The 23,937-nt window shown below is 39.1% G+C and overlaps 1 non-coding gene across 1 annotated transcript; it reads left to right on the forward strand.

Annotated features, from left to right (window-relative positions):
- Positions 1–9,863: 9,863 nt before the first annotated feature.
- LOC134374394 (small nucleolar RNA SNORA16B/SNORA16A family) lies at positions 9,864–9,998 on the forward strand. The gene has a single exon (XR_010023243.1). It is a non-coding gene; the product is annotated as a small nucleolar RNA SNORA16B/SNORA16A family (small nucleolar RNA).
- Positions 9,999–23,937: the final 13,939 nt, after the last annotated feature.

Raw genomic sequence — 23,937 nt, forward strand, 5'->3', positions numbered from 1 at the left:
TGAGAATTTTTTTCTTCGGAAGACCACCAGGTCTATTCTACTCCAGAATGCATTAACAAATAATGCTCATCTTCCTGAAGACTATGAGGAAAGATAAGGGAAAGAATTTATACCACTGTATGGCACATGAAAAAACTTAAATCTCCATAAGATAGTTCTGTTCTTCCCCCAAAATCTCTGTAATGCAAAATGCCCCAAATACCTCAACACACTCTTCTCCTGATATATTTTAACTTCTCTGGTTATCTATTGTTGCATTAACAAGCTAGCTTAAAACTTAGTGGCTTCAGAGGCAGGAGTTGAGGGCAGCCCCCACTGCCTGGAAGCAGGCAAGGAGCATACCAATGGTCTTAGGCAGGGGCCAAGGGCAGTCCCCACCACCCAGATGCAGGCAAGGAGCACAGCCAGGGTCCTAAGCAGGATCTGAGGGCAGCCCCCCCCCCACCTGGAAATAGGCAGGAACATGCTGAAAACACCATCTATGCAGGGTGGCCCACCACAGCCACTGCCACAAAAGTGGCTTGCTACCACAGTAGTAGCCACAGCCACTGTGCAGGTGGCCAGCCAGACTTTCAGCCAGACTGCATTGACACAGGAGAGTTGCCAGCAGAGACCAGAAAAAGAAGAGGACATCTCTCTCCTCAAAGTCCATTCCAGAGTAAAAGAAGAAGCAACTGCTCTACCAGATAACCAGACATCAACATAGAGATACTAAAAATATGAAAATTCAAGAAAATATGACACCAGCAGAAGAACACAGAAATTCTCAAATACTAGACCCTATAGACAGGAAACCTTTGAAATGACTGAAAAGGAATTCTGAGGGATAATCTTAAGGAAACTCAATGAGATATGAGAAGACAACTTTAGACAACATAATAAAATGAGGGGAAAAAAATCCAGGATATGAAGGAGGAAATTTTCAAAGAGAATAATACCTTTAAAAAGAATGTATCAGAACTCATGGAACTGAAAGATTCATTCAACAAAATAAAAAACACAACCAAGAGCTTAAGCAGTAGGCTACAACAAGCAGAAGAAAGAATTTCTGATCTTGAAGACAGTCTTTTCAAAATAACCCAGGCAGACCAAAAAAAAAAAAAAAAAGAATTTAAAAAAATGAAGAAAATCTAAGAGAGCTAGCAGACAATTTCAAGTGCACAAATATTCCAATCATGGGTGTTCCAGAAGGGAAAGAGAAAGGAAAAGGCATTGAAAATCTATTCAATGAAATAATAACAGAAAATTTCCCAGGTATAGGGAGAGACACAGACCTTCAGATCCAGGAGGCACAAAGATCTCCGAACAGATTCAATCCAAAAAGATCCTCTCCAAGACACATCATACTCAAACTGGCAAAGCTCAAAGACAAACAGAGAATCTTAAAAGCAGCAAGAGAAAAATGTCAAGTCATCTATAAGGGAGCCCCTATCAGACTAACAGCAGACTTCTCAACAGAAACTCTACAGGCCAGAAGAAAATGGGATGATATATTCAAAATACTAAAAGAAAAAAAAAAAAACTGCCAGCCAAGAATACTATAACCAGCAAGGCTATCCTTCAAACACAAGGGAGAAATAGTGTATTTTCCAGACAAACAAAAACTGCAGGAGGTCACCACCACACAACCAGCCCTGCAAGAAATCCTCATGGCATTCCTGCATCTGGAATCCAAAAAATTGTAATTACTACCATGAATACACAAGAAAGAAAAAAACCCACTGGTAGAGCAAAAATGCAAACAAGAAAGAGAAAGAAACTAAATCTTACCACCACAAAAACCCAGCAAACATCAAAGATAAACAATAAAAGGGAAGAAAGGAACAAAAGATATTTAAAACATCCAAACAATACTACTCAGCCATAAAATAGGATGAAACTCTACCATTTGCAGGAACATGGATGAATTTGGAGAAAATTATGTTAAGTGAAATGAGACAGACACAGAAAGAAATACTGCATATCCTCACACATAAGTGGGTGCTAGGAAGGAAGGAAAGAAGGAAGGGAGGGAGGGAAGGGAATGAAAGGGACAGGAGGAAGGAAAGAAAGATGGGAGGGAGGGAGAGGGAGAGAGGGAAGGAGGGAGGGAGGGAGGGAGGGAGGGAGAGAGAAAGAAACCACAATAATATGCTGAACTTTCAGAAGGAGAGAACAAATCTATGGTTACTAGAGGTGGGAGGAAGGGACTGAGTGCAGTTTGGGGAAAGATTATGTAAAGGGTATAAAGAATAATTATTATTTGTAATATTGAATATGTTAATAATATTGATTTGACCATCACATATTGTACACAGGTGATGGGAGTCAATGCTGTGCCCCCAAAATATGTATAATCAATTATGCTTCAAGAAAAAAAGAAATATACAATAAAAAATTAAGAAAAAAGTCCAAACAAAAATCAATAAAATGCTAGCAGTAAAACAATACCTTTCAATAAGAACCCTAAATGTAAATTGATTAAACTCCTGCTCAAAAGACACAGACTGACTACTGGATTAAAAAGCTAGACACAACTCTATGCTGCCTTCAAGAGACTCACCTCTCCTGTAAAGACACACACAGACTAATGTGAAGGGATGGAAAATGATATACCACAGAAATGGAAACCAAAAATGAGCAGGAGTAGCTATTCTTTCACTGGATAAAATAGACTTTAAACCAAAAACCATTAAAGAAACAAAGACCACTATATAATGATGAAGGGATCTATCCAACAAGAAGACATAACAATCATAAATATATATGCACCCAACACTGGAGCACCCAGATATATAATGCAAACACTATCGGCATTGGCCCTAAAGAAAGAAATAGACCCCAATACAATAATAGTGGGGACCTGAACACCCCTCTATCAGAGCTGGACAGATCATCTAGGCAACAAATCAACAGAGAAACAAAGGATTTATACTAACTTTAGACCAAGTGGACCTAGCAGATATCTACAGAACATTTTATCCAACAACTACGAAATATACATTCTTCTCATCAGCACATGGAACATTCTCAGGATAGACGATATGTTAGATTACAAATCAAGTCTCAACAAATTTTTTAAAATCGAAATCATTTCAAGTATCTTTTAAGAACACAGCAGATTAAAATTAGAAATCAGTAACAAGCAAAACTCAGGAAACTATACAAATACATGGAAATTATGACACAGCAATCCCACTGCTGGGTGTATACTCAAAGGAATGAAAATCATTGTGTTGAAGGGATACCTGCACTCCCATATTTATTGCAACTTTATTTACAATAGCTAAGAGTTGGAACCAACTTAAATGTCCATCAACAGATGACTGAATAAGGTAATTGTGGTATATATACACAATGAAATATTACTCTGCCATAAAAAGCAATGAAATTCTGCCATTCACAGCAACATGGATGAACTTAGAGAAAGTTATGTTAAGTGAAATAAGCCAGGTATAGAAAGAGAAATACTGCATGTCCTCATAAGTGGGAGCTGAAAAGAGAAAAAAAGAAACAAAGAAAAAACAAAAAAGAAAGAAACATACAACAATAACAACAATTCCTTGAACATTCAAAAGAAGAGAACAGAACTGAGGACACCAGAGGTGGGAAAGGGGGAGGGATGGGGGGTGCTAAGGAGAAATTGATAAAGGACCACAAAAAATGATTACATTGTGTAAAGATAAAATTAAAAAAAAAAAAAAAAACTTAGTGGCTTCAGACCAAACCAGTTATATTTTATTATAACTCTCAATTTTGTTGGTCAGGAATTTGGGCAGGACTCAGCTGGGTGATTTTTCTGATCCACATGGCATTGACTTAGGTCACTGGATCAGTCAGCTAGCAGATGGGATGGTCTGGAGGGTCTAAGATGGCATCATTAACATGTCTGGGATCTTGGTGGGGATAACTGGAAGGCTGGGCACAGCTTGGGTTTGAAACCAGTGTGGCTACACATAGCATCTCTTTGAGGGTGGCCTCTAGATAGTTGGTATTCTTACATGGCAGCTCAGAGCTCACAGAACATTCCAAAAAATAGGAAGTGGAAGCGACCAGTCTTTAAGGCCTATGACAAGTAACTATAGAGCATCGCTTCTTCCATATTCTATTAATCAGAGGTGTCACAGAACCTGCCCAGATTCAAAAGGAAGAAACAGACCCCACCTTTCAATGGTAGGAGTGTCAAAGACTTTGTGGCCATCCTTACTCTGCCACACTAAGTGTTAAATACACCTCTCTTCATAGCCAGACATGATGTCCCAGGTAAAAGGAACTGCTGTAAATAGGCCTTTAGTAATGTGGTGGATAGGAGTGGGATGAGGGGAAGCATTCTATAGTCCTATGATTAGGCCTCAATCTTTTAGTGAGCCTATGCCTCTGGGACTATGAGCTTGACAAGTTTTTCTTAATTTTTTCTCCCTTTTAGGTATGACAGGATGGCTACAGTAGGCTAGAGTTTGGTATTTTCCTTCTCTGCCACAGAAAGCTAGAGCTGACTGAAGTTGGGTATTTTCCTTCTCCCAGGCCAGTTAGACTCTGAGGTTCTGATAAAATACCAGTAGGTCAAGATTTAGTTAACTAGTTTCCCCTGAAGGCTGTCCTTGTTAAGAAGAACAGAGTACTCTGGCATATTTAGAAATGGTTCTTTTTCCCCTCCTCCTGCCAGACGCACATGAGGATTTTTCTCTGATATTCCCTGTGAAAATATGGAGATAAAACTCACAAAAGTTGCAGGGGAGACCTATGACTGGGTCCCCCTAGAGTTTTTAACTCTCAGAGTCGTCCACACTGAACCTCCAGCAATTTGTCAATACAGTTCAGGTTTTCCTACCCCATCACTGGTTCCCAATGGCAGTCTCTGCTCTTATAAGCCATGATTCCCTGAATTGACCTGTATATCTCCCCAATCTTGGGGGCAATGGTTTGCTCTGTTTCCTCACTTCTCTTATGGGTCTAAGAGACATTAGATTTTTCAGTGCATTCAGCTTTTTACTTGTTGTTAGCATGGAGGAGCAATGTTCAAGCTCCTTACATGTAGAACCAGAAACTGAAAGTCCCTATATTTTAATGTTTTAAAGTTTTTATGCAGAATGTCATCTTTGATTTGGGCCAGGTACATGCTGAACAACGGTATAAGCAGAAGTGAGGGAAATCAAGTTGGAGAATTTCACACAGGTTTTATGTCCAAAACACCCTCCTATCTAATTTATTTCCTTTGCTGCTACCAGTTTTTTGCAGTGAAGTTCACAGCAACTCCCTTTGGGTTGAGGTATTTTGTACTGTGATTTAGCAATCACTGCCTCTTCTTCTTCCTCCACCTCACTTCACCTCTTGCAGTCTCCTATTGACTAGGAGGCTAGATCATAAAAATAACAAGTAAACCAACACCCCTGCAATAGGAAGTTTTCTAAAGAGGAATTTGTCACTTCTCCTGTGACCCCATCCAAGTACCTCTAAACAAAGATTCAATGCATTTGTCTTTCAAAACCTTTGGTGAAATCTGGATTCTGATCAAGGTTTAAGGAGAGGGCTCCAGAGAGCTTTCAGTCTTTGTTTCAGGTTCCCTTGCTTAAATCTGGTAAGGTATTTTACAGTTTGTGTCCTAAGGTAATTGATTTCCTATTCACTGAAAATGGCATTTTTTTCTACATTTTCATTTTTGTCATTCTCAATAAATTTCAAATAGGACATAAGTAAAACTACCCTCTTCCACCCATTATCTTTTGCAGAAGACCTATCCCTTTATTTTCAACTATTTAATGGGGGTGTGTCTCTAGTAAATATCATATAGCTGGATTAAAAAAATCTGAATATTATAATAAATTTAGTTCATTAAAATTTTGATAGTGAGTAAAATAAAACTCTCAGTGTTTCAGAAACACTTGTCCTTGAGTAGAATCCAGATATAAATGAAAAATAATCAAAATAATGAAAGAAAAATACAGATATAAGGAAAAGGCAACATCTAATTCATTTTATGACTACAAAATGAACAAAGCTGGAAGATCAGGCCTAAAGTGATTCCAGAGAGGATGGTAGAATAGAATCACTGTCAGACAAAAACAAAGGAAGGAGGGAGTTTTGGATTTTGCATAAATATGTAAATCCAAGCCTGTGTCACAGGGATGCTGTGTCCCTCTTGCTTCACATATTGACGCTGATAAGGGCATTGTAATAAATTTTATAGCTATTATGTCCATATTAATTTCTCTATTCTAACTATTCCCATCCATGGAAGAATCATGGATTAGAGAAAGGCAAATGGTCACTCTCTGCCCTGAGTAAGAGCTGACCACGGTAAATTAGGCAGTCTATTGCTTAGATCGGTCTACCTACCCTTATCATTGCCCAGGATAGTTGGGTTTGTCCAGACAAGGACAGCAGGAACAACAGTCAATACCACAGACATCTCAATTGGTTCAGCTTACATAATTCTAATTGAAAAGTTAAAGTTCAGCAAACTTTCCACCGGACATGTGCCAGAACTGTTGTGCCCAGATTAGCTGCAAATGAGAACGGAGATTTCAACGGAAATTTTAAGCAAGTGGAATCAAAATCCAGAAGCACTTCTTTGAAGAATTGTAACAGGAAATGAAACATGGCTTTACCAGTAGGGTCCTGAAGACAAAGCACAATCAAAGACATGGCTACCAAGAGATGGAAGTGGTCAGGCAAGGCAAAAGTAGACGAGTCAAGAGCAAAAGTCTTGTGGCAACAGTTTTTTAGGATGCTCAGGGATTTTGCTTGTTGACTTTCTGGAGGGCCAAAGAAAGATAACATCTGATTATTATGAAAGTATTTTGAGAAAGTCAGCCAAAGCTTTATCAGAAAAACATCCAGGAAAGCTTCACCTGAGAGTCCTTCCCCACCATGACAATGCTTCTGCTCATTCCTCTCATCAGACAAGGTCAATTTTACAAGAGTTTCGACAGGAAATCATTAGGCATCCACCTTACAGTCCTGCTTGGACTCCTTCTGGCTTTTTTTTGTTTGTTTCCAAATCTTAAAAAATCTTCAAAGGGCACCCATTTTTCTTCCGTTAATAATGTAAAAAAAGACCACATTGACATGGTTAAATTCCCAGGACATTCAGTTCTTTAGGGATGGACTAAATGGCTGGTTTCATCACTTACAAAAGTGTCTTGAACTTAATGCAGGTTATGTTGAGAAATAAAGTTTACATTTTAAATGTTTAGCTTTTAATTCCATTTTTCCACAAACTGTTTGAAGTCCACTCATATTTTTATTCTTCTTATAATTACCCTTAAATTTTGAAGGAATACACTTTCATTAAACATTGCTACCTTGAGGGCTGGCCTGTGGCTCACTTGGGAGAGTGTGGTGCTGATAACACCAAGTCAAGTGTTAAGATCCCCGTACCAGTCATCTTTTAAAATAAAAACAAATAAACATTACTACCTTGGCCAAGAGTATCTCCATCAGTATCAGTATCTATATAGACTTCCCTGCTGGCTACCAGCCCCCTTAGCCCAGCACATGTCCTACCATCTGGGAGGACCATCTGAGAGTCCAATTCCAGACTGCTAAGTTGTTTGACTTAATGAATTAGCAATTACTTAGACTTCACTGTTTTGTTTGGCTGGTGTCCTTCACCACTATTTCCTCTGCTCATCTCTTCCTCTTCCATGGTTTTGTTTTGCAGGAACAAAGCCTCTAATGATTATTTAATACGAGAAAAGGATTTGTGATAGTCTTCAAATCAAAGCCAGCTGCCAAAAAAATTTTTTTTAATTAGATAACCTTTATTTTGACCTCCCACCTAAATGTTTCTTTGGCTACGTATAGTATTCTAATAATTTTCCCTGCTATCTTTAAAAGTGATGTTTCATTGCCTTCGAAGAATGTGTTACACTAAGAGATCTGATTATTTCTTCATAATCAACCTCTTTTTTTCTAACTGAAAGCTTTTTAAAGTTGTCTCTTTATCCTTTTCTTCTCAGATTTCAACATAATGTATTTAGGTGTAGGTTTTTATAATTTATTCTACTTGCATTTAATGGACTGTTTCAATCTGAAGCCTTTTTGTCTTTTCTAGTTCTGAGAAAATTTTCTTCTTTGATTCCTTTATTATCTCCCTTCCATTTTCTCTCTTCTACATGGAATACTATTAGACAGATACTAAATTCCTGAATCAATATTCCATGTGCCCTTTTTCTAACCATTTCTAATTCCTTGATCTTTCCTCTATGTTCTTGAAGAATTTCACAACTCACTCTTGCAGCTAATTTGCTCTTTGGCTATATCATTTTGTTATTTAGCTCAGATATTGAGTTCTTCATCTTAACAATCATATTTTTAACTTCCAAGATGTGTTTCATAGCCAAGGATGAAACATTGTCAGATCTATGAGATATATTTTCTTTAAAATATTTCTCTACTTGCTATATAGTTAATAACTGTGATTTCTCAGTATTAGTTCTTCATTTTTGAATTTGGTACTACTTTTTTTATGGTATTGATTTTCCTTAACTATTTGGTAAAGCTTGGTAGTCTGATCACTTTTGTACTTGAGAATTTCTATGCTTCTGTTTATTTTTATTATGACAAGACTCTAGTAAATGCAGGGGAAGGGCAGTATATGTAGCACCTAATAGTGGCTGTAAAAGCTCTTCATTACTTCTAGAAGCCAGTAGCAGCTACCTGGAAAAAAATCTCAGCCTCATTAGCCCCAGTGCCCACATTTACAACTTTAGTCAAGTAGCCAGTGCCAGTGAATTGTACGATATGTGAATTGTATCTCAATGAAGCTATTTTAAAAAAAAGTCAATGCCACTAATTGATAGGATAAGGGGTTGACATGCTAAACAGCTAAGAATAGTTCCCTAATGAAATCCCCCTAAATATTAATCCAGATCCATTTCCCATTCCTTGTATATGCTGAAGCTGAGCCTGGAATTCCCCATATCAAAAACACTCACTATTGTGATTAACAAGGAAGGTTTTCCCCAGATTTGTTTAGAGGTGGAACATATGTGCCCAGTCCACCTGCTTGATCAAATTTCCCCACCTACAATAAATGTATTAGAATAAAACCTAAACTACAATATGAATAAATCTCAAATATACAACATTGAGCTAAAGAAGTCAGAGTTAATAGTACATTCTGCATTATTCCATTTCTATTAAAGCTCATCTTAGCCTTTTTTTTTGGCAGCTGGCCAGTATGGGGATCCAAACCCCTGACATTGGTGTTACACCATGCTCTAACCAACCGAACTAACTGGTCAGCCCATTTATATTAAAATTCAAACAGGCAAAAATAATCTATGCTGTTAGAGAAGTCTGGATAGGGCTTATCTTTAGGGGACTAATGACTGAAAGGGGCACAATGGGGTCTTCTTGGATCTTGGTAATGTTCTATTTCTTGCTCTCTGAGCTGGTTACATGGTTAACAAAGCTGGTTAACTTTGTGAAATTCACTGAACCATACACTTACAACTTGTGCACTTCTATGTATGTTATACTTCAATTAAAAGATTTTTTAAGCCTTGATTTAGGTTATTTTCTGTTTATTTTATATAGAGAGAGCCATTCATTCATTTACTTTTACCATAATTATAAAAACAGATTAAATACATCAAAATCTGGAAAATCAGGTCATGTAGAGTGCTCCCACTGCTGATAGTGGCAGAAGAGGTCGGTAAGACCATTATAAGAGTACTTCAAACATTTCATGAAAAATAGAATTAAAAGATAAAACAAATATTTCCACGAACTGTTTGAATTACCTTAGTATTTCTGCTGAGCAACTAGACAAGTAAAACAAAATATGCAAACATCTCCCTGAAGGTAAGAAAGAACTACAAGATATTGAATACTTACCAGGCCCGAAGCTGGTGAAATACAAGAGATCAGAGAGGTAAGGTGGCGCTAGTCAAAACTGCAGTTGCTTCCACATAGCAGCTGTGGTCGAAAAGGAGCCCAGAGTGACAGTTTTCCTTGATGGATGCCGTTCTGTTTACTGTAACTAGTTTGCAACATTTTGAGAAAATATAGTTCCAGTGAAAAAACAAAAGGGGGGCCAGCCCCATGGCTCACTCGGGAGAGTGCAGCGCTGGTGTCGCGATCCCCTTACTGGTCAAAAAAAAAAAAAAAAAAAAAGGAACAAAAAAAGAGACGTAAGTCCTGTTTTTGTCAATTCTGGAAGAAATGGCTGAGAAGTGCTTTTGACAGTCTCTCAGGGCTAGGGGGATAGAGATTGGAGTCCAGAGTCAACTGGGGAAGGATAGGGAGGGAAGAAATCAGGCAAATGGGTGAACCTCCTTTGATTTAAGTTGGGACCTCACAGGGTGCAACCTAGAAGAGCGAACCAGAAGTAGGCAGTATATTGAAGAGATTACATCCATTTTAAGAATAAGCTGGGATGTCATGGGAACATGGGGGCTGGACGAGTACCCCAAAGGACACATTTAATCTGAGACTGGGGAGAGGAATAGGAGTGAGTAAAAATTACCCAAACCAAAATGGAAATTGGAGAGGTAAAGGGAAGAAGAAGGGTAAAAGCATGCTACAGATAGTAGCTCTCTATGTAAAGGCTGGAGGCAATCTGAAAAGTTCATGTATTGGTAGGATAGGGGCATGAAAATATGAGTACTGTAGTTAAATATAACTGCAGCATCGTGAAGAGGACAGTTAGGAGTTGTTAAGAGGTGAAGCTGAAGCTGGATGGAAAGTGATAGTCAATGTAAGAGAAGTTAAAAATGTGAAATCAGTTAGACTATAAAGATTAAAGCTACAATAAGGAAAAGGACAGTCAAGGCTGACTCCCAGCTTATTCTTAAAATGGATATAATCTCATCAACATATGGATATATCTCTTCATGTGAATGGATATTATCTCTTCATGTTAATTTCTGGCACAGGCAGCTGAAATAGGGACCATGCTATCTTACTTTTGTGCCTCAAGGTAAACATGATTCACTTATCACATTTATTTTCATAAGCTTACATTAACTTGGGTTGTCTTCCAAAATCAGGTCCTGATTGTACTTACAATAAAATTTCAAACATCCATTACATGGTCTGTAAGTCCACCTATGATGTGGTTCCCACCTACTCCATCAAAATATTCTCACACCACTTTCCCTCTTACCCCAAATCCTTAAGGTTACATAGCTTTAATTCTATAAAATGTCAAGATATTGGCTCCCATGGGGTCTTATGGTTTATGTTCCTTCTGTCTGAAGTTTTAGTTTCTTTCTCCCTTCTGTCTGAAGTTTTAGTTTCTTTCTCCCACTCTTCATCTATTTGTCTTTCAGATCTCAACTTAAACATCATGTTAGCAAACAAATCTTCAATGACTCTCCCCTCCCCCAATTTACATTAGGTACCCTGGTTATTCATCATACTCTGTTTATGATCATGTATTTAAGGTTCCATGTTTGTCCATCTCCCCCTCTAGATTAAGTTAGGGCAGAGACTTTATCTATTTGGTTCCTTAGTATATACCTAGTACCTAGCACAGTGTAGAGTGCACAGGAGATGCTCAAATATTGAATGAATGAGTAAATGAATGTGCACAGGAAGAGCAGGTTTGAGGCCAGAGTCCATTTAAAGGGCCTAAGAGCAGGTCTGCCACCAGTGAACAGGGAAAGTAGATCTTAACAAATCGGTATAATTGTTGGGATCCAAGAGCCAGCCAAAAAAAACCAAAAAATTGGTAAAATTTTGATTAGCCACTGTACTCATACTTTACATTTTAGGAGTATCACTAAACTTTCCACAATCTCTCTCTCTCTCTGAAAAATTATTTTACCCAATTGTGGTTAATTTTATGCGTCAACTTGGCTGGGCCAAGTTGGTCAAATGCTTTTCTAGATGCTTCTGTGAAGGCTGAAAGAGATAACATTTACATCGGTAGACTCTAGAAAAGCAGGTTGCCCTCCATAATGTGGGTAGGCCTCACTTAACCACTTGAAGGCCTTAAGAAAAAGACTGACCTCCTCCAAGAGAGAATTCTGCCAACAGACTGCCTTTAGACTTTAACTCCAACTCTCTACTGTGTCTTCAGTCTGCTGGCCTACCCTGCAGATTTTGGACTTGACAGCTTCCACACCACATGAGCCAACTCCTTAAAATAAACCAAACTCTCTCTCACACACACACACACACTCCCACCCACATACCCTACTGGTTCTGTTTCTCTGGAGAACCTTGAGTAATACACCAATCCAAATTTTGAGATAGAATAATAATATTAAAGTACAAAATATAAGTCCTCTAAAATCTGCAAGCCCAACAAGGGCAGAGGTCTATTTTTGGTTTATTGACCTCAGATAATACCCAGCACATCATAGGAATGCAGTGAATATTTGCTGAATGAATGAATACTAGCAAACTTGTATATCCTCTTAATAATAACATATTTATTGACTACTGTTTCAGGCACTATGCCAGGAGATATTATATCTTTGTTCAATGTTTTATTCCCACAACATCCCTTCAAGACAGCAATTTTAAATCCCTACTACGGAGAAAAGGTAACTGAGCTCAGAGTTGAACTACACTGTCTGCGATCACAGCATAATTGTAAGAATGAGCTAAAATTCAAAGGTATATATGATTCTTCAAATCTGAAAGATGACTAAGAGAGAATAACAAAACCATTAAACTAGGAGCAGTACAAATAAAGTACGCATGTACTTACTCACCAAATTGTGAAATGTAGGAATTTAAAGAGGCAAAGATAAATTTTTGAAAAGTTGTATTTCTCACAGCAAATAGTAAAGCATGGTGTGGCAATACTAATAGAACATAAAAACCATTTAGCTAAACTTATTAGCTCACAGCTACACATCTAATCTTTTAAGGTTAATGTCACTAGATACAAGCATTCACTCCCATAAAATAACACTGGATGTCATTCCCTGAGTCACTCAGTGTGACCGCATAGCAATTCTTATTGTATTTTTCATCAGTAAATTTTCATCAGCTTTCGGGAAGTTTAAAAAATAATCTCTGATCACACATAACACCAAGCATCAGTAAGTGTTTCGATTTTATTTAACAGGCAAGCAGAACATTTTTTGACTATACATCTATATAATGCATAGTACTGGAAAAGTACGAAAATTTACCATAAACATATGGTTATGAAGCTGAATACCCACAGTGGTTGCCTCATTAACCCAACTAAGCACTTTTGCTCATTGAAAGAAGCCACAGGTTTGTCTGGAAGCCTTCTGGACATTAATAGCTGCTCAGCATCTTCCGTCTACTCTCTTCTGAACTGGCTCAGGTTGCTCAGCACATAAGCAGCCGGTGTTAAGAAGGTCGTAAAAATCACCACAATTCCAACAGTGATTTCCTGGAACAGAAGATGGAAAGCGCTGGTAACGAAGATGGCTTCCCGAACCACCGACTCACTGCCTAGCATTGCCTAAAACGGTCTGAGGAATTCGGCAGTCGCCCTAGAAACGGGGGCCTGGTGAAACCTAAAATGAAGGAATTCAGTTCATGGATGATCTAACTTTATTTCTATATTTGTTTGTGTTTGTTTATTTTTTAAGTACATTAGAAAATTATATTGGAAATCTCTTGAACACCTAACTGAAGTTTGAATGAGGGGCTGGCCGGTAAGCTCAGCTGCCTAGAGTGCAGCCTTATAACATCAAGGTCACGAGTTCGGACCCCGTACCGGTCAGGCGCCAAAAAAAAAAAAAAAAGAATTAAAATTCTCCTCACGGATTTCCACCGTTTCGGGGACAATGCGAGATCTTCACAATGAAGTGTGCATTCGAACGTGGTAAACTAACCTTCGGTGCAACAATGGCTCTACCCCTCGGTCTTCGTGCTCACGCGCTCCTCAGGGTCCCCGGCTTCCTTTCCCCTGGGCTCCCTCCAAAGGCGGCCCAGCCAAGAAGCCCCTCCACGCGCGCCCTGCGCCCTCCGCTCCCTATTCCCCGCCCGTCAGGGCGCCCCCGGCCTAGGCCAGCGCTTCCCGCCCGCCCCGTCCGCGCCTCTCTGGTGAGTGGGCCCCAACTCACCGCGGGCAACGCGGGACGCGGGCGCCAGGGCTCCGAGTGGGTGAGGCGGCGGCCGCGCTGCAGGCGGAGCAGGGTCACGCGGCGGCGGTGGCGGCGCGGGCAGACCACGAACAGGCGAGGCATGGCGCGTCAAGTGAGACAAAGCGTAGTGTGGGCTGAATGGACAGCACCGGCGAGGCGAGGCGAACCCAGGCGAGGCGGGCGACACCAAGGCGGATGGTTTGCGCAGGCGCCCCGGCCACGAGAGGGCACCCTTCTCTCCACCCCCCGCTAAGCCCCGCCCTCGCCCCGCCCCTTCCGCTCAGCAACCACTGCTCTGCCCCGCCCTTCCGCTCAGCCCCCTATACTCCCTCCCAGCCTGGACCCGCCCCCTTCTCTCCCACATCCAACTAGGCCCAGCTTCCTACCCCTTCCCAAACTCCCTTCCCACCCACTCTCAGTAGCTCTTGATTTTCTGCTGGGTAAGATGAGGGATTCAGCACCCCTGCACTTACTTCCCTTTGTCTTCTTCCCCACCTATATATACCTCTCAGCTTACTGTTGCTTGTCATTGGGGAGTTTATAGCACTTATACTTTGTTCTCTTATGTTAATTAAATCTTCTATAAATTGTGTCTCGGTTAGTTCTTAACATAGAAAACCAAGGACGAGTATTTGTAGTGTGCTGATGATGTAAAAATTATTCATGGCAGGATCAAATAGACTGTGTAGACCCAGTAGAGAAGTTGATATAAACATGTCATTAAACTTGTATCTCTTAAAGGAAAAATCAAATATATTGTGATTTTAAATTTTAATACTATAATAAACTTTTATCTACTCACTAAGATGATCCCGTTTCTTCATACTGTTTCTTTTTGGGGCTTGTTGCACAAGTAGCATTCTAAGACTTCTTTTGATTGTGCTGTTTCTGCATCTGTTACTCCTATTTCATTTTGTTGTAGTACACCCTTCAGCAGTTCTTTCAGGAAGTGTCTGTGAGTTATAAATTTCCTCAGTCCTTGAAAACTTAGGGGGAAAAGAAGATATTTTGCTCTGTACATAAACACTAATTTGGCTGACTATAGAATATTAGGCTCAAAATCACTGTCCCTTGGGAATTAAAAAAAAAGGCATTGTTCCCTTGTTTTCTAGCATCTAGTGAACTAATAAGTGTAATGCTAATATAGTTGTGATTCCTTCACCGTATCCTCTAGGAGATCTACTTCTATTATTTATTTCCTTCTCTCTATTTTCGCTCTTCTCAATCTGAAACTCCTATTAGATGGATGTTGGCCCTTCTTAGTAAGTCATCTATGTCTTTCAACTTTTCTCTCACTTTTCATCTTTTTGTCCCTTGTTTTACATTCTAGGAAGTTTCCTTGGCTTTTTCTTCTAGCCTTTATCTTGATTTTCTCACTTTAGAATTATATTTTTAAAACTTACCATTTTTTTGCTTTCAGAAGAGTCACCTGTTAGTATTTTATAGATGCACTATCACCTCAAATTTCTCTCAGAATATTAATTTGAACTTTTTAAAGTTCTCCTCTCTTCTATGAACTACCTGTGAAAGTTGTCAGAAACAAAATGGAATCACTTGTGTCAAACCCTGACAAAATGGAGCCAAGGAAGGTCATGAAGGGAGTGTGATTGCCTGATAACAAGAACTATCACAAAAGACTCTGCCAAAACCACAATCTTGCACAAAGGCCACTGCAGTCTTATGCAAAAAATACTTCTGCAAGGATGTCTGCCTAGCAACTCCCCATCCAAACTTGGATTGACACTATGCTTCCTATTGATCCTTGTAGCCAAGGATAATTGTTTAAAATTACTTGTGTGACCCCCCTCATTTTACCTTTAAAACCCCTGTCTTCCTTTGCCTCCCTGAATGTGCCCATGCATATTTCCATTGCAATGCTCATTCCAGAATAAACTTATTATGTTTGGAGAATCTCTCTCTGTTATTTAGGTTGAAAAGAGCAAATTCTATTTATTCATTTTGGCCTTATGATTTTTGCTCAGCTGTCTTATGACCTTTGGTTGTCCTTTCACATTTATGAATATGAGGAATCAGGTGAATTACTTGGGTTCTTTTTGATTACTATCTTACTCCATTCAAGCTGTTAGAATACCATAGACTGAGTGGCTTATTAACAACAGAAATTTATTTTTAACAGTTCTGGAAGCTGGGAAGTCCAAGATCAAGATGCCAGCAGATTTGGTGTCTGGTGAGGGCCTGCTTCTTCACTCATAAACAGCTGCCTTCTCGCCGTGCCCTCACATGGTGGAAGGGACAAGGCAGCTCTCTGGGGCCTCTTTTATCAATCTCATTCATGAGGGCTCTGCCCTTGTGATCTCATCACCTCCCAAAGGTTCCACCTCCAAATACCATCACACTAAGGGTTAAGATTTCAACATATGAATTTGAGGGGTTGGGAGACACAAACATTCAGTCTATAGCAATTACCAGTCTTTCCCCACAATGAAAATACTGATTACATGTTCTATGTCTGTGGGCTGAGTATGTCAACTGGCAGGCAGGAAGGCATCCTCCTTCACCCCCTATGCCAAAGTGACTGTGGTTCTACTCAAGGCTTCCCAACTGCTTTTCTGCCATCCCAGGAAATAACTCAGTTTCATTAGAAGAATTTAGCTTCAGCTTAGGACAAACACTGCAAAATATGCACAAGGTTTGGGGAGGAAAGGAAGAACAGCTGACCCATACAGTCTTTCCATTGACTGCTCTTCCATCAGTTACCTTGAACTTGTGCTTTCCTCCCATTCCAGGTCTTTGTAGGTATCAATTTACAAGAAGGAGAGGCTCTGCTGTGGAAAGTATCTTGTGCCCTTCAGCCTCTGTGTGCTCAGAGCTGTGGCTCCTTGTTCTCTGCTTTACCCACCAATATGAACTCTCTACCTTCAGTCTTAGAGAAGTTCACCAAAACCTTTGATCTGCTGATGTAGCCACACTGCTTCGTTTCTCATTTCACTCGTGGATTCATTTCCTCTTGTACTTCTTTACTGAGAATATAATGGATGTTCACAAAGAAGTATTGATAAACACTTGAGCTCCTTTTTCTATCTTAAAGCGGATGCCCCACTTGAATCATTGGAGTTTACTAAATATCGTGGAAAGGCACTACAGGCTCTAGCCTTATAAAGCAGGGACAATGTGACTGATTTCCATTTTCCAATGATCACCCTGCTCTGTAGAGAACAAAAATATGGGTGAGAGGTTGTATTAGTCAGGGTTCTCCAGAGAAAGAGAATAAATAGGATGTATTTATATATGTATATAAAAGGAGATTACTATGAGAAATTGACTCACATGATGATGGACATTTAGAAGTCCCACAATCTGCCATCTGCAAGCTAGAGACCAAGGAGAGCTGGTAGTGTAGTTCAATCCAAGTCTAAAGGCCTGAGAATCAGGGAACTAATGATGTAAATCCCAGCCTGAGGGCCAGAGAAGATGACATATGTTCCAGTTCAAGCAGTAAGGCAGGAAAAAAAGGCTAAATTCCTCCTTCCTCCACCTTTTGCTCTATTCATGCCTTCAGTGGATTGAAATGATATAAATTTGTATATATCTGGCTAAAAATAATACACTATAAAAATTAATTGCAATCAGTTTTTTAAAATTCTTACCCTAACCGACCAAGGTCCTGCATGAACTGTGGCCACCTCCCTATCCTCACCTCCTTGTTTTCACTCTCCCTTTTGCTCATCCTGCCCCAGTCAAACCTGCTAAACTCTAATTTTGCCTAGGAATCTCCAGATAATAATTTGAGCACCTCTGAGTTACACTAGTTCTGTAAGCACTGGTTTAGTGCAGCATCGCCCCATTTCCTGGCCACAGTTGATTGGTCTAAGGTTGAGCTTTTGACTCAAATATTGAGCCAAAGACCTTTCTCAAGGGATGTTATGCCAGGAACCAGAGGCACCAGAACCCAGTCTATTTGTTGGGATGGATGGTATGACTTGGTAGCCATGTTTTTTTTCTACATATGGAGAAAGCCCCTCCACGGTGAGTTAATAATGAAGCCAAGGGCTGGCCAGTTAGCTCAGCTGGTTACAGTGTGGTGATGATAACACCAAGGTCCAGGGTTTAATCCCTGTACCAGCCAACCGCAAAAAAAATTAATAAATAAATAAAGCCAAGGTGTTGGAAGAATCAGAGATAAGAGCCAGAGGGAACACCCTGATCACTTTCAAATCCATGGTTCTCACTGTTTAGAAGTTAGGATGCTTTACTGTCCTTGAGTTCCAGGTCATTCTTTATGATAAACCCTGCTTTTGGTATAAAGTAGTTGGAGGTAGATTTCTATCATGTACAACAAGAAAGTCTTAATGAAGACTATATTAATCTTTTTTCTTCATGGTATTACCCCATATTTAATTTTTTAAAAGTAACAAAAATACTGGGCCAACCCCCTGGCGCACTCGGGAGAGTGCGGCGCTGGGAGCACAGCAGTGCTCCCACCGCGGGTTCGGATCCCATATAAGGTCGGCCGGTGCGCTCACTGGCTGAGAGCGGTACGGCCGGTCACAAAAAGACAAAAAAAAGTAACAAAAATACTGATGTAAACTAAGAAAGAGCTCCTTAACAGAAGAGCCTGGCTAAATTAATCCTAATCTTGAGAAGTTTAGAACACAGTGCAGCTGATGTGAGAATCAAGCATTTTAGGTCTTTCTCTGTGACAAAAACATTAAATTACTTTTGACAGTGTCAGTAAATCTGACTCCAACTTCAGCCACAATACAGTTAAGTTTCCTGCTGCCCACCCCCACCCCAGGAGACAGCTTTTAGCTGCTCAAATTACCAGTACAAACAAACTTCCTCAGTTTAATTTCTCCAAGTCACAATACACTAGCATTGTTAACTCAAACCTCTACAATTTTCAATAAAGGGTTTAGTGGGCCCAGATTCAATGTATTCTCAGTGACCCACAATGCAAGACCTTCCTTCTACAGTTATATAAAAGGGCATAATTACAGCTATAGCCTAGAGATCAGGCTTTTTGAGTTGTATGTATACAATGAATAAGAGACACTCTCACCCACTTCCTTCTTTTTAATGTGATTTTTATAAAAGTTCAATGTTCTAAATAAACTGGTGTTAGAGTTCTAGAAAATTATATAATGGATTACAACTGCATTACCTCAGGCCCAAATATCTTGTATTCTCTCTCTAGAAAAACACATTTAATTGCTGTTCAAGGACCAAAGGTCTTTGAGGAATGAAGTGACTCTCTATTTGTGTCTATCTTTACAACTGCATGACCTCAATGACAGAGGAACTTAGACTAAGCAAGTGAGAAGAGGAGAAGAGCAGCAAAGGTGGAAAAACATTCAAGTTATGCAACTGGAAACAACAGTAATTTGCTTGAATTACAAGTACAATAGCAATATAAGAAGATCCAACAAAAACTGTGGTCCATCATTACAAAGAATTTTGAGGAGGAAGTGACCTTAGGCAGCTCAAAAGACAATCTTGGTGTTCCAAGTTCACTCATTTTTAGATGTGCAGTATTATTTTTTTCAATCAGTTCTTTCTTTAAAAAATTACATATGATGAAAACAATTTTCATTTTTCTGACATCACCTTTTTGTTTTTAAATTTGACACTCCTCTTCCTTTCCTGAACTACATCCATAAATTCTTCAATGGGTTTCTACTATGCTGAAGTGAAAAGAGGTTGGCAGTCTGAGCTAAAGGTCAAAGATCAGATTCCAGCACTATTATTTACTGGCCCCCTAGCCTCAGGAAAACAAAATAAGTACAGTATAATAATATTTCTTGTAGGGCCGGCCCGTGGCTCACTCGGGAGAGTGTGGTGCTGATAATATTTCTTGTAGAATGTAGATATGGAAATTAAATGAGATAGTGTATTAGTTAAAATTACTTTGATAAATGTTACAGAAAATCTAATTAACAAAACTGAAAAGGCCATAATTGAGAAGTCCAGAGGTAGGACTGATTTCAGACTCAGCTTGATTAAGTATCTCTGGTGATCTATCACCAGGGACTCCTTTTCTTTTGGTTCCCTTGCTCTGACTTTTGCCAAATCAGCTTTACCTTAAGGCAGGCTCCCCTCGGGTAGCAAGATGAGAGCCTATGGCTACGTAATTTTTGGTTATATTCTGTGGAAAAGAGTCTCTTCCATCATGTTCTTTGGAAGAAAAATTTTCTTTTGCAGAAGTCCTAACAAACATTTCACCACATCCTGGCTCTTGACCACAATAAGCAGATGTTATCATTCTTTGACCCTCCAGAAAGTCAAAAAGCAAAATGCCTTGAGCATCCCAAAAAACTGTTGCCATGACCTTTGCTTTTGAAGAGTCCATTTTTGCCTTGACTGGACCACTTCTACCTCTTGATAGCCATGGCTTTGATTGTGCTTTGTCTTCAAGACCCTACTGGTAAAGCCATGTTTCATCTCCTGTTATAATTCTTCAAAGAAATGCTTCAGTATTTTGATTCCACTTGTTTAATATTTCCATTGAAAGCTCTGTTCCTGTCTGCAGCTAATATGGGCACAACAGTTTTGGCATCCAGGAAACAGAAAGTTTGCTCAGCTGTAATTTTTCAGTCAGAATTGTATAAGCTGAACCCATTGAAATGTCCATGGTATTGATGTTGTTTCTGCTGTTAATTTTCTGTCCTCTTCAATTAGGGCATAAAAAAGGTTAATTTTTTCAATGCAAATTGATGTGGATAGCCTGCCACTGTGGGCTTCATCTTCAAAAATGTCTCATCCCTTCTTAAAACAAGTTATCCATTTGTAAACTTCTGATTTGGAAGGGCATTACCCCCATAAACTTTTCTTAAAGCATCAATTATTTCACCATTCTCCCACCCACACTTCACCATAAATTTGATGTTTGTTCTTGCTTCAATTTTAGCAGAATTCACGTTGCTCTTATAGAGGCTCTTGTCAAACCAATGGTATCCTTAGTGCCTCAAACTAGGTCCTGTTCAGACATATTCTAACAAGTTAGTAGGAGCTTATTTTGGTGCACAAAAGTTGAAATCTATGCATAGTTTTCTTTTATAATATGTATTTTCCATAAGCCTTTTGAAGACCCCTCATATTAATCCATGACCTTATCAACACACTTGGAATCGCCTTTTTTTTTTTTAACCAATCTGATATATCAATAATAGTGTTATCTTACTGTGGCGCTAATGTGTAATTCCCTTATACTAACATGGTTGAGCACCTTTTCATATGCTTCATTTGGATTTCCTAATTTTTCAAATTTTTTGCCACTTTCTACTGGGTTGTCTTTTTCTTACTGAATTGTAGGAATTCTTGAAATGCTAGATATCAGCTCTTTTTTGGCTTTATGTATTGCAATATCTTTTTCTACTGTGTGGCTTATCTTTTTACTTTCTTTATTGCATAATTTGATGAACTGAAGTTCGTATTTTAAATGTGGTTGAATCCATGAATCTTGTCTATACAGTTAATGTTTTTTGTGCCTTGCTTACAAAGTCTCTTTTCTCCAATGAAAATATTCCCCAAAAGTATTTTTTAAAAGCTTTATTTTTTAGTTATTAATTCAATAATTAATAAACACTCATTAATTATTTAATTTATTAAGCATCTACAAGGTACTATCATGTCCTGGGCACATGTATTTTCAGTCCTCTTCACCTTTTATGCTCCAGGAAGTTTTTAAAAATGCATGGAAATAGTATCACTATATGCAAAGCAATAGGAGGAAATAAAATTTGTCTTTTCTTCATGATTTCAAAAATCCAGCTTCCATACTGTATTCCCAGGAAAATGAGCCTGGGAAGGGGCTTCAGTGGATGGTTACGTATAGTAGAAAAGGGGGTACAAAAGAAGGAAAAGACTGGAGAGACAGAAAGTGGAATACACAGTTAGATGTAGAAGACTCAGGTTTTCTGCTTAGATGAGCAGGCGGATGGTGCTGATGGAGTGAGCAAAGACAGGAACAGAACATGAATCAGGATTCTTGACTGCAAGCAACAGAAATCCACTGTTTTTACCCACTTCCAACTAGCTTAAAATAAAAAGAGGAGTTAGGGCAACTTAATGGCTCCTAAAAATGAAAAGACCAGGGATGCATTGGTTTCAGGCACAGCGAGGCCCAGGTGTTCAAATGATGTCATGGCTTCCCTTTTTCTCAGTTTCTCTGTTTCCTTCTGTTTACGGTCTTCCTTCTTTCTTACTGCACATGCCTTTCTCCTCTTAGCTGAGGAAGATGATTTACACTGTCCTTTAAGGTCATAATTCCAGAGAAATAGAATGAGAGAGAACATCTCCTCTGACAACCTGGCAGAAATTTCCAGAAAGGTTCTGATTGGCCTGCTTGTGTCACATGCCCACTCAGACTCTAGAACCACTGCTCTTCGCCACTACTGAATACCATCTCAGCACTAGCCTTTTTAAAAAAAATTTTTTTTACTCCATCTTCCTATTTAGATTCAAAGCTCCTCAAGGGCAAAGATCCATCTATTTTTTACCCCTAGCATCTAGCACTGTGCTTGGCACTTGGTATTAGATGCTTTAAAAAATGTGTTGGACTGAACTGAAATAGATTAACCTAAATTCTGATAAACTTGTAAACTGAGTTAATTCAGTATCTCAAAAGTGCAAAGTGGGGCTGGCCCCATGGCTCACTTGGGAGAGTGTGGCGCTGGTAGCGCCGAGGCCGCGGGTTCAGATCCTGTATAGGGATGGCCAGTGCACTCACTGGCTGAGCGTGGTGCAGACTACACTGTGCCAAGGGTTGCAATCCCCTTACCAGTCAGAGAAAAAGAAAAAGTGCAAAGTGGGTGAATTAAAGGGTAGAAAGAATCATGGAACATGTATGCATGGTTTCTAGACCCAAATTGTCTAGTAGAGTTCTACAAATGTGCAGATAGACAAAAGGACAAAGTGGAACCGGCAGATCTTACTTGGCTTTTCAAAAAGACTTTGACAAATTTCCACATCAAAGCTTCTTAGAAAAATGGCGTTAAACTCAAATTGGAATGTATTGTTGTTGATACCATTTTACTTTTGTTTTTTAAATTGTAGCTAGGAAAGATAACCAAAGTCAAGTAATGAAGATTCAGAATCAATGAGAAAGTGTACACTGATCAGGGGGGATTGACATCACTTAACATTTTGATAAATTATCAAGAAGTGATGTAGACAATGGAATTTTTAGTTTGCATGTAATAGCTCTTTCAGTCAATGCAGCATTTAGCTGATGAAGACAAAGGTAAAATACTAATTAAAAATAATGGTAGGTGGCTTCAATGTAGATAAGGTTCAGTTATGCATTTAGGGGAAGTAGAACAATGCAGGAGAGTAGGAGGTGGGCCCTCAGAGCCAATTACTGGCTCCAACTGGATGGACCTATCTCTTTTGTATTTTCTCACTTTTCCAAGGGCTTCTTGACCATTGTCCACAGCTGTGTGCTCAGTTGAAGAGAACCTTACCGGCTAGAGGGGATTCTTTTTTAGGACTAGGGACTATTGCAATCTCGGCTACAATCTCCAAATCTTCAAGGATTGGGGTAGGGAAAACACATGCAGTGAAAGGGTAAAAAAATGAAGCAACATAAATTGGAAAAAAAATACCTTTTCAAGGAAGTAAGGAGGTGATGAACGAGTACAAGGAAATTATAACAAGTCTGAAGTAAGACCAGAGAAAAGCAAAGAGATAAAGTCCTTCCATGGAAGAATGCCTAAACAAATTTAAACCTTCCAACCGAATACAAAATGTATAAAACAATAAAGGATCAAGATGGTAAGATACATCACAAAATTTCAAATTGCTCTTATCCTTTGAAACTTAGAGGTGGTTTAAAAGCAACGACAAAAAAGAAGTTATGACAGAAAACTTGTTTCTCAGAGTGGGTAGAGACTGAAAATGCAAATGCTTTTAAGTAAATTTCCAGAAGACAAATACATCTTGTATTGCTAAGGCCTATCAGAAGACAATGAAGTGT

This window comes from Cynocephalus volans, chromosome 3 (genome assembly GCF_027409185.1).
Source record: "Cynocephalus volans isolate mCynVol1 chromosome 3, mCynVol1.pri, whole genome shotgun sequence".
Taxonomy (NCBI): Eukaryota; Metazoa; Chordata; class Mammalia; order Dermoptera; family Cynocephalidae; genus Cynocephalus; species Cynocephalus volans.